Source organism: Triticum urartu, chromosome 5A, assembly GCF_056163025.1.
Source record: "Triticum urartu cultivar PI428250 chromosome 5A, HENAU_Tu73, whole genome shotgun sequence".
NCBI lineage: Eukaryota > Viridiplantae > Streptophyta > Magnoliopsida > Poales > Poaceae > Triticum > Triticum urartu.
Window position 1 is genome coordinate 56,193,552 of NC_141877.1, and position 11,549 is coordinate 56,205,100.

An 11,549-nucleotide genomic window follows, 5' to 3' on the forward strand; every position below is an offset into this window, starting at 1 on the left:
TCCCGCAAGCATTCGCAACTAGGAGAAAAGTATTAAGAATAAATTCTAACCATAGCATTAAACTTTTGGATCCAATCGGTCCCTTACGGAATAGCGCATAAACTGGGATTTAAACTTCTGTCACTCTCGCAACCCATCATCTAATTGCTACTCCACAATGCATTCCCTTAGGCCCAAATATGGTGAAGCGTCATGTAGTCAACGTTCACATGACACCACTAAGGGAATCACAACTTACATTGTGATGTCCCCGATTTGACCGTACACTAATCATACACGCAAATGTGTACGATCAAGATTAGAGACTCACGGGAAGATATCACAACACAACTCTAGACACAAATTAAAATAATACAAGCTTTATATTACAAGCCAGGGGGCCTCGAGGGCTCGAATACATCAGCTCGAATACAAACGAGTCAGCGGAAGCAACAATGTCTGATTACAGGTATAAGTTAAACAAGTTTGCCTTAAGAAGGCTAGCACAAAAGTAGCAACGATCGAAAAGGCGAGGCCTCTTGCCTGGGACCTCCTAACTACTCCTCGAAGCCGAACTCCATGCAAAATCATCCTCGGGATCCTCTGGCTCCTGGACTCCATCATATGATCGCAATAACCGGGAAAGGGGGAAAAAGAAGTGTTGGAAATATGCCCTAGAGGCAATAATAAATTAGTTATTATTATATTTCCTAGTTCATGATAATCGTTTATTATCCATGCTAGAATTGTATTGATAGGAAACTCAGATACATGTGTGGATACATAGACAACACCATGTCCCTAGTAAGCCTCTAGTTGACTGGCTCGTTGATCAATAGATGGTTACGGTTTCCTGACCATGGACATTGGATGTCATTGATAACGGGATCACATCATTGGGAGAATGATGTGATGGACAAGACCCAATCCTAAGCCTAGCACAAAGATCGTGTAGTTCGTATGCTAAAGCTTTTTCTAATGTCAAGTATCATTTCCTTAGACCATGAGATTGTGCAACTCCCGGATACCGTAGGAATACTTTGGGTGTGCCAAACGTCACAACGTAACTGGGTGGCTATAAAGGTACACTACATGTATCTTCGAAAGTGTCTGTTGGGTTGGCACGAATCGAGACTGGGATTTGTCACTCCATGTAAACGAAGAGGTATCTCTGGGCCCACTCGGTAGGACATCATCATAATGTGCACAATGTGATCAAGGAGTTGATCACGGGATGATGTGTTACGAAACGAGTAAAAGAGACTTGCCGGTAACGAGATTGAACAAGGTATTGGGATACCGACGATCGAATCTCGGACAAGTACAATACCGCTAGACAAAGGGAATTGTATACGGGATTGATCGAATCCTCGACATCGTGGTTCATCCGATGAGATCATCATGGAACATGTGGGAACCAACATGGGTATCCAGATCCCGCTGTTGGTTATTGAACGGAGAACGTCTCGGTCATGTCTGCATGGTTCCCGAACCTGTAGGGTCTACACACTTAAGGTTCGATGACGCTAGGGTTATAAAGGAAGTTTGTATGTGGTTACCGAATGTTGTTCGGAGTCCCGGATGAGATCCCGGACGTCACGAGGAGTTCCGGAATGGTCCGGAGGTAAAGATTTATATATGGGAAGTCCTATTTTGGTCACCGGAAAAGTTTCGGGTTTTATCGGTAACGTACCGGGACCACCGGGAGGGTCCCAGGGGTCCACCAAGTGGGGCCACCAGCCCCGGAGGCTTGCATGGGCCAAGAGTGGGAAGGGACCAGCCCCTGAGTGGGCTGGTGCGCCTCCCACAAGGCTCAAGGCGCAGCTAGGAGGAGAAGGGGGAAACCCTAGGCGCAGATGGGCCTAAGGCCCATGCTAGGGCGCGCCCCCTTCTCCCCCTCTTGGCCGCCCCCGTCCATCCCATCTAGGGCTGCCACCACCCTAGGGGTGGGAACCCTAGAGGGGGCGCACCCTCCTCCCCTTCTCCTATAAATAGTGGGGGTTTTGGGCTGCCCAAGACAGACGATTTGATCTCTCCCTGGCGCAGCCCTACCTCTCTCTTCCTCGTCTCTTGCGGTGCTTGGCGAAGCCCTGCTGGAGTACCACGCTCCTCCACCACCACCACGCCGTTGTGCTGCTGCTGGATGGAGTCTTCCTCAACCTTTCCCTCTCTCCTTGCTGGATCAAGGCATGGGAGACGTCACCGGGCTGTACGTGTGTTGAACGCGGAGGTGCCGTCCGTTCGGCACTAGGATCTCCGGTGATTTGGATCACGACGAGTACGACTCTTTCAACCCCGTTCTCTTGAACGCTTCCGCATAGCGATCTACAAGGGTATGTAGATGCACTCTCCTTCCCCTCGTTGCTGGTTTCTCCATAGATAGATCTTGGTGACACGTAGGAAAATTTTGAATTTCTGCTACGTTCCCCAACAGTGGCATCATGAGCTAGGTCTATTGCGTAGATTCTATGCACGAGTAGAACACAAAGTAGTTGTGGGCGTTGATTTTGTTCAATATGCTTACCGTTACTAGTCCAATCTTGATTCGGCGGCATTGTGGGATGAAGCGGCCCGGACCGACCTTACACGTACTCTTACGTGAGACTGGTTCCACCGACTGACATGCACTAGTTTCATAAGGTGGCTAGCGGGTGTCTGTCTCTCCCACTTTAGTCGGATCGGATTCGATGAAAAGGGTCCTTATGAAGGGTAAATAGCAATTGGCATATCACGTTGTGGTCTTTGCGTAGGTAAGAAACGTTCTTGCTAGAAACCCATAGCAGCCACGTAAAACATGCAAACAACAATTAGAGGACGTCTAACTTGTTTTTGCAGGGTATGCTATGTGATGTGATATGGCCAAAAGGATGTGATGAATGATATATGTGATGTATGAGATTGATCATGTTCTTGTAATAGGAATCACGACTTGCATGTCGATGAGTATGACAACCAGCAGGAGCCATAGGAGTTGTCTTTATTTATTGTATGACCTGCGTGTCATTGAACAACGCCATGTAATTACTTTACTTTATTGCTAACTGGTAGCCATAGTAGTAGAAGTAATAGTTGGCGAGCAACTTCATGGAGACACGATGATGGAGATCGTGATGATGGAGATCATGGTGTCATGCCAGTGACAAGATGATCATGGAGCCCCAAGATGGAGATCAAAGGAGCTATATGATATTGGCCATATCATGTCACTATTATTTGATTGCATGTGATGTTTATCATGTTTTTGCATCTTGTTTACTTAGAACGACGGTAGTAAATAAGATGATCCCTCATAATAATTTCAAGAAAGTGTTCCCCCTAACTGTGCACCGTTGCGACAGTTCGTTGTTTCGAAGCACCACGTGATGATCGGGTGTGATAGATTCTAACGTTCACATGCAACGGGTGTAAGACAGATTTACACACGCGAAACACTTAGGTTGACTTGACGAGCCTAGCATGTACAGACATGGCCTCGGAACACAAGAGACCGAAAGGTCGAGCATGAGTCGTATGGTAGATACGATCAACATGAAGATGTTCACCGATGATGACTAGTCCGTCTCACGTGATGATCGGACACGGCCTAGTTGACTCGGATCATGTAATCACTTAGATGACTAGAGGGATGTCTATCTGAGTGGGAGTTCATAAGATGAACTTAATTATCCTGAACATAGTCAAAAGATCTTCACAAATTATGTCGTAGCTCGCGCTTCAGTTCTACTGTTTAGATATGTTCCTAGAGAAAATTTAGTTGAAAGATGATAGTAGCAATTATGCGGACTAGGTCCGTAAACTGAGAATTGTCCTCATTGCTTCATAGAAGGCTTATGTCCTTAATGCACCGCTCAGTGTGCTGAACCTCGAACGTCGTCTGTGGATGTTGCGAACATCTGACATACACATTTTGATAACTACGTGATAGTTCAGTTAAACGGTTTAGAGTTGAGGCACCGAAGACGTTTTGAAACGTCGCAAAACATATGAGATGTTTCGAGGGCTGAAATTGGGATTTCAGGCTCGTGCCCACGTCAAGAGGTATGAGACCTCCGACAATTTTCTTAGCCTGCAAACTAAGGAGAAAAGCTCAATTGTTGAGCTTGTGCTCAGATTGTCTGAGTACAACAATCATTTGAATCGAGTGGGAGTTGATCTTCCAGATGAGATAGTGATGTTTCTCCGAAGTCATTACCACCAAGCTGCTAGAGCTTCATGATGAACTATAATATATCAGGGACATATATGATGATCCTTGAGATATTCGTGATGTTTGACACCACAAAAGTAGAAATCAAGAAGGAACATCAATTGTTGATGGTTGGTGAAACCACTAGTTTCAAGAAGGGCAAGGGCAAAAAGGTATGCTTCATGAAACGGCAAATCAGCTGCTGCTCTAGTGAAGAAACCCAAGGTTGAACCCAAACCCGAGACTAAGTGCTTCTGTAATAAGGGGAACAGCCACTGGAGCAGAATTATCCTAGATACTTGGTAGATGAGAAGGCTGTCGATAGAAGTATATTGGATATACATTATATTAATGTGTACTTTACTAGTACTCCTAGTAGCACCAGGGTGTTAGATACCGGTTCGGTTACTAAGTGTTAGTAACTCGAAACAAAAGCTACGGAATAAACGGAGACTAGCTAAAAGGTGAGATGACGATATGTGTTGGAAGTATTTCCAAGGTTGATCAAATATCGTACGCTCCCTCCACCATCAAGATTGGTGTTTGCGTTGAGCATAGACATGATTGGATTATGTCTATCGCAATACGGTTATTCATTTAAGGAGAATAATGGTTACTCTGTTTATTTGAATAATACCTTCAATGGTCTTGCACCTAAAATGAATGGTTTATTGAATCTCGATCATAGTGATACACATGTTCATGCCAAAAGATATAAGATAGTAATGATAGTACCACCTACTTGTGGCACTGCCACGTAAGTCATATCAGTATAAAACGCATGAAGAAGCTCCATGTTGATGGATCTTTGGGCTCACTCGTTTTTGAAAAGTTTGAGACATGCAAACCATGTCTATTGGTGTATATGCATGAAGAAACTCCATGCAAATGGACCGTTTGGACTCACTTGATTTTTGAATCACTTGAGACATGCAAATCATACCACATGGGCAAGATGACTGAAAGCCTCGTTTTCAGTAAAATGGAACTAGAAAGCAACTTGTTGGAAGTAATACATTTTGATGTGTGCATTCCAATGAGTGCTGAGGCATGTAGTGGATATCGTTATGTTCTTACTTCACAGATGATTTGAGTAGATGTTGAGTATATTTACTTGATGAATCATGAGTCTGAATTATTGAAAGGTTCAAGTAATTTCAGGGTGAAATTGAAAGATCGTCATGACAAGAGGATAAAAGATCTATGATATGATCATAGAGATGAATATCTGAATTACGAGTTTGGCACAAAATTAAGAAATTGTGGAAATTGTTTCACAACTAATACAGCCTGGAACACCATAGTGTGATGGTGTGTCCGAACATCATAACTGCACCCTATTGGATATGATGCATACCATGATGTCTCTTATCGAATTACCACGATAGTTTATGGGTTAGGCATTAGAGACAACCACATTTACTTTAAATAGGGCACCACGTAATTCCGATGAGATGACACCGTATGAACTATGGTTTAGAGAAACCTAAGCTGTCATTTCTTAAAAGTTTGGGGCTGCGACGCTTATGTGAAAAAGTTTCAGGCTGATAAGCTCGAACCCAAAGCGGATAAATGCATCTTCATAGGACACCCAAAACAGTTGGGTATACCTCCTGTCTCAGATCCGAAAGCAATAAGGGATTGTTTCTAGAATCGGTTCCTTTCTCGAGGAAAAGTTTCTCTCGAAGGAAATGAGTGGGAGAATGGTGGAGACTTGATGAGGTTATTGAACCGTCACTTCAACTAGTGTATAGCAGGGCACAAAGAGTTGTTCCTGTGGCACCTACACCAATTGAAGTGGAAGCTTATGATATTGTTCATGAGACTTCGGATCAAGTCACTCCCAAACCTCGTAGGATGACAAGGATGCGTACTACTTCAGAGTGGTACGTAATCTTGTCTTGGAAGTCATGTTGCTAGACAACAATGAACCTACGAGCTATGGAGAAGCGATGGTGGGCCCGGATTCCGATAAATGGCTCGAGGCCATAAAATCCGAGAGAGGATCCATGTATGAAAACAAAGTGTAGACTTTGGCAGAACGGCTTGATGGTCGTAAGGCTATTGAGTACATATGGATTTTAAAAGGAAGACGGACAATGATGGTAAGTATCACCATTAAGAAAGCTCGACTTGTCGTTAAGATTTTTTTTCCGACAAGTTCAAGGAGTTGACTATGATGAGACTTTCTCACTCGTAGCGATGCTAAGAGTCTGTTGGAATTATATTAGCGATTACTGCATTATTTATGAAATCTTGCAGATAGGATGTCAAAACATTGTTTCCTCGACGATTTTCTTGAAGGAAAGGTTGTATGTGATACAACCGGAAGGTTTTGTCAATCCTGAAAGATGCTAATAAGTATGCAAAGCTCCAGCAATCCTTCTAAGGACTGGAGTAAGCATCTCGGAGTTGGAATGTATGCTTTGATGAGATGATCAAAGATTTTGGGTGTATACAAAGTTTATGAGAAACTTGTATTTTCCAAAGAAGTGAGTGGGAGCACTATAGAATTTTCGATGAGTATGTGTTGTTAACATGTTGTTGATCGGAAATGATGTAGAATTTCTAGAAAGCATGCAGAGTTATTTGAAAAGTGTTTTTCAATGGAAAGCCTGGATTAAGCTACTTGAATGTTGAGCATCAAGATCTATAAGGATAGGTCAAAACGCTTAATGGTACTTTCAAATGAGCACATACCTTGACATGATCTTGAAGGTGTTCAAGATGGATCAGTCAAAGAAGGAGTTCTTGCCTGAGTTGTAAGGTATGAAGTTAAGACTTAAAGCTCGACCACGGCAGAAGAAAGAGAAAGGACGAATGTCGCCCCCTATGCTTTTGTCATAGGCTCTATATGGTATGCCATGCTGAGTACCGCACCTGATGTGTGCCTTGCCACATGTCTGGAAAGAGGGTACAAAGGTGATCCAGGAGTGGATCACTAGATAGCGGTCAAAAATTGTCCTTGGAGTAATAAGGACATGTTTCTCGATTATGGAGGTGATAAAGAGTTTGGCGTAAAGGGTTACATCGATGCAAGCTTTAACACCTATCCGAATGACTCTGAGTAGCAAACCGGATACGTATAGTGGAGCAACCATTTGGAATAGCTCCAAGTGGAGCGTGGAAGCAGCATTTATAATATGACCTAGATATTTGCGAAGTACATACGGATCTGAATGTTGCAGACCCGTTGACTAAAACCTCTCTCACAAGCAAAACATGATCAAACCCAGAACTCATTGAGTCTTAATCACATGATGATGTGAACTAGTTTAGTGACACTAGTAAACTCTTTGGATGTTGGTCACATGGCGATGTGACCTGTGAGTGTTAATCACATGACGATGTGAACTAGATTATTGACTCTAGTGCAAGTGGGAGACTGTTGGAAATATGCCCTAGAGGCAATAATAAATTAGTTATTATTATATTTCCTAGTTCATGACAATCGTTTATTATCCATGCTAGAATTGTATTGATAGGAAAGTCAGATACATGTGTGGATACATAGACAACACCATGTCCCTAGTAAGCCTCTAGTTGACTGGCTCGTTGATCAATAGATGGTTATGGTTTCCTGACCATGGACATTGGATGTCGTTGATAACGGGATCACATCATTGGGAGAATGATGTGATGGACAAGACCCAATCCTAAGCCTAGCACAAAGATCGTGTAGTTCGTATGCTAAAGCTTTTTCTAATGTCAAGTATCATTTCCTTAGACCATGAGATTGTGCAACTCCCGGATACCGTAGGAATACTTTGGGTGTGCCAAACGTCACAACGTAACTGGGTGGCTATAAAGGTACACTACAGGTATCTCCGAAAGTGTCTGTTGGGTTGGCACGAATCGAGACTGGGATTATCACTCCGTGTAAACGGAGAGGTATCTCTGGGCCCACTCGGTAGGACATCATCATAATGTGCACAATGTGACCAAGGAGTTGATCACGGGATGATGTGTTATGGAACGAGTAAAAGAGACTTGTCGGTAACGAGATTGAACAAGGTATCGGGATACCGACGATCGAATCTCGGGCAAGTACAATACCGCTAGACAAAGGGAATTGTATACGGGATTGATCGAATCCTCGACATCGTGGTTCATCCGATGAGATCATCGTGGAACATGTGGGAACCAACATGGGTATCCAGATCCCGCTGTTGGTTATTGACCGGAGAACGTCTCGGTCATGTTTGCATGGTTCCCGAACCCGTAGGGTCTACACACTTAAGGTTCAATGATGCTAGGGTTATAAAGGAAGTTTGTATGTGGTTACCGAATGTTGTTCGGAGTCCCGGATGAGATCCCGGACGTCACGAGGAGTTCCGAAATAGTCCGGAGGTAAAGATTTATATATGGGAAGTCCTGTTTTGGTCACCGGAAAAGTTTCAGGTTTTATCGGTAACGTACCGGGACCACCGGGAGGGTCCCGGGGGTCCACCAAGTGGGGCCACCAGCCCCGGAGGCTTGCATGGGCCAAGAGTGGGAAGGGACCAGCCCCTGAGTGGGCTGGTGCGCCTCCCACAAGGCCCAAGGCGCAGCTAGGAGGAGAAGGGGGAAACCCTAGGCGCAGATGGGCCTAAGGCCCATGCTAGGGCGCGCCCCCTTCTCCCCCTCTTGGCCGCCCCCCTCCATCCCATCTAGTGCTGCCACCCCCTAGGGGTGGGAACCCTAGAGGGGGCGCACCCTCCTCCCCTTCTCCTATAAATAGTGGGGGTTTTGGGCTGCCCAAGACAGACGATTTGATCTCTCCCTGGCGCAGCCCTACCTCTCTCTTCCTCGTCTCTTGCGGTGCTTGGCGAAGCCCTGCTGGAGTACCACGCTCCTCCACCACCACCACGCCGTTGTGCTGCTGCTGGATGGAGTCTTCCTCAACCTTCCCCTCTCTCCTTGCTGGATCAAGGCATGGGAGACGTCACCGGGCTGTACGTGTGTTGAACGCGGAGGTGCCGTCCGTTCGGCACTAGGATCTCCGGTGATTTGGATCACGACGAGTACGACTCCTTCAACCCCGTTCTCTTGAACGCTTCCGCATAGCGATCTACAAGGGTATGTAGATGCACTCTCCTTCCCCTCGTTGCTGGTTTCTCCATAGATAGATCTTGGTGACACGTAGGAAAATTTTGAATTTCTGCTACGTTCCCCAACAAGAAGTAGCAAAGCAACCGTGAGTACTCATCCAAAGTACTCGCAAGCAAGGATCTACACTACATATGCATTGGTATCAATGAAATGGGTAGTATCTATGGACTGAACTGCAGAATGCCAGAATAAAAGGGGGATTGCTAGTCCTATCGAGGACTACGCTTCTGGCAGCCTCCGTCTTGAAGCAGTAGAAGAGAGTAGATGGTAAGTTAACCAAGTATCACTGCATAGCATAATCCTACCCGACGATCCTCTCCTCGTCGCCCTAAGAGAGAGCGATCACCAGGTTGTATCTGGCACTTGGAAGGGTGTGTTTTATTAAGTATCTGGTTCTAGTTGTCATAAAGTCGAGGTACAACTCCGGGTCATCCTTTTACAGAGGGACACAACTATTCGAATATATAAACTTCCCTGTAGGGGTGCACCACATTTCCCAACACGCTCGATCCCCTTTGGCCGGACACACTTTCCTGGCTCATGCCCGGCCTCGGAATATCAACACATTGCAGCCCTACCTAGGCACAACAGAGAGGTCAACACGCCGGTCTAAATCCTATGGCGCAGGGGTCTGGGCCCATCGCCCATTGCACACCTGCACGTTGCGTGGGCGGCCGGTGAGCAGACCTAGCAACCTCCATTACAAAGGAAGTTGCGTTACACGGTCCAACCCGGCACGCGCCGCTCAGTCGCTGACGTCAAGAAGGCTTCGGCTGATACCACAACGTTGAGTGCCCATAACTGTTCCCGCGTAGTTGGTTAGTGTGTATAGGCCAGTGGCCAGACTCAGATCAAATACCAATATCTCGTTAAGCGTGTTATTTTGAAGTAACCGCGAACGCCGACTAGGGCCAGGCCCACCTCTCTCCTAGGTGGTCTCAACCTACCCTGTCGCTCCACCACAAAGTAACAGTCGGGGGCCATTGGGAACCCAGGCCCACCACTACCTGGATGGAACCACCTGCCCCTTCAGCCCCCACATCGGAATCACTTGCGGGTACTCTACGAGCCGACCCGACTTTAGTCACCACATGTATCACATATTATGTATATAAGTATATACCCACGATCACCTCCCAAGTGATCACGGCCCGATAGTATAGCATGGCAGATGGACAAGAATGTAGGGCCACTAATGGAATACTAGAATCCTATACTAAGCATTTAGGATTGCAGGGAAAGGTAACAACAGTAGTAGCAAAGACAGGCTATGCATCAGAGTAGGATTATCGGAAAGCAGTAACATGCTACAGTACTCTAATGCAAGCAGTAGAGAGAAGAATATGCGATATCGGGTTGATTGAGCGGGGGGCTTGCCTGGTTTCTCCAGCAAGAAGGAGATGTCGTCAACACCATAGTCAACCATGGGGTATCATCGGCGGTCTCGAGGTCTACCGAAAAGAAGTAATGGAGGGGGAACACAAGTAAATAATAGAGCAATCAAAGCAACACAAAGCATAATATGGAAATATGCGGTGCTAGGGGTGATCTAACGCAGGGATAGGCGATGCCGGCAAAGGTGGGGAAACATCCAGAAAAGTATTCCCGGTGTTTCGCGTTTTCGGACAGACGGACTGGAGGGGGATGGTTGCAGGTTCGCTATGCTAGGGACGTGTGGTGAATGAACGGACTACGTATTTAGATTTGTCTCGAAATTCTAAGCAACTTTCATGTTCACAGTATTTTCATCTGAGGTACGGTTTATTTTATATTATTTTTCAAAGTTTTAATAGATGTTCCAAAATTCTAGAATTATTATTAATTAAAAATTAATAGAGAAATGCTATGTGCACACAGTGAAGTGTACACAGCAGGGTCTACAGAGGCTGACATGTGGGGCATGTTGACGGAGTGGACCCAGTCAACATCTGACTGGTCAAAGGGTGAATAGTGCAGTGGGTCCTGCGTGTCATTCTCTTTGCTTTTATTAGATGATTTTAATTGTTCTTTTAGGCAGCATGGTCCACATGTCATTGGCACAAAGACTAATTGGGTGGGGGGGTTAAGTTAATGGGGATTAGCCCCCGAATTATTGGACCGTGCCCAGCGGTAGTGGCCGGCGGCCACAGCTCGCCCGCAGCCACTGGCCGGCGCAGCCACGAGCGGGAGTGAGCGGGGGGTGAGGGAAGCTGGCAAGGAGGGGTGGTTGGGGCACGGCTGCCAGCACTCAACGCCGAGACGACGAGGACGCGGGCGGTTGTGGCGCAGCGGCGAGACGGCGGTGCAGCGGCGG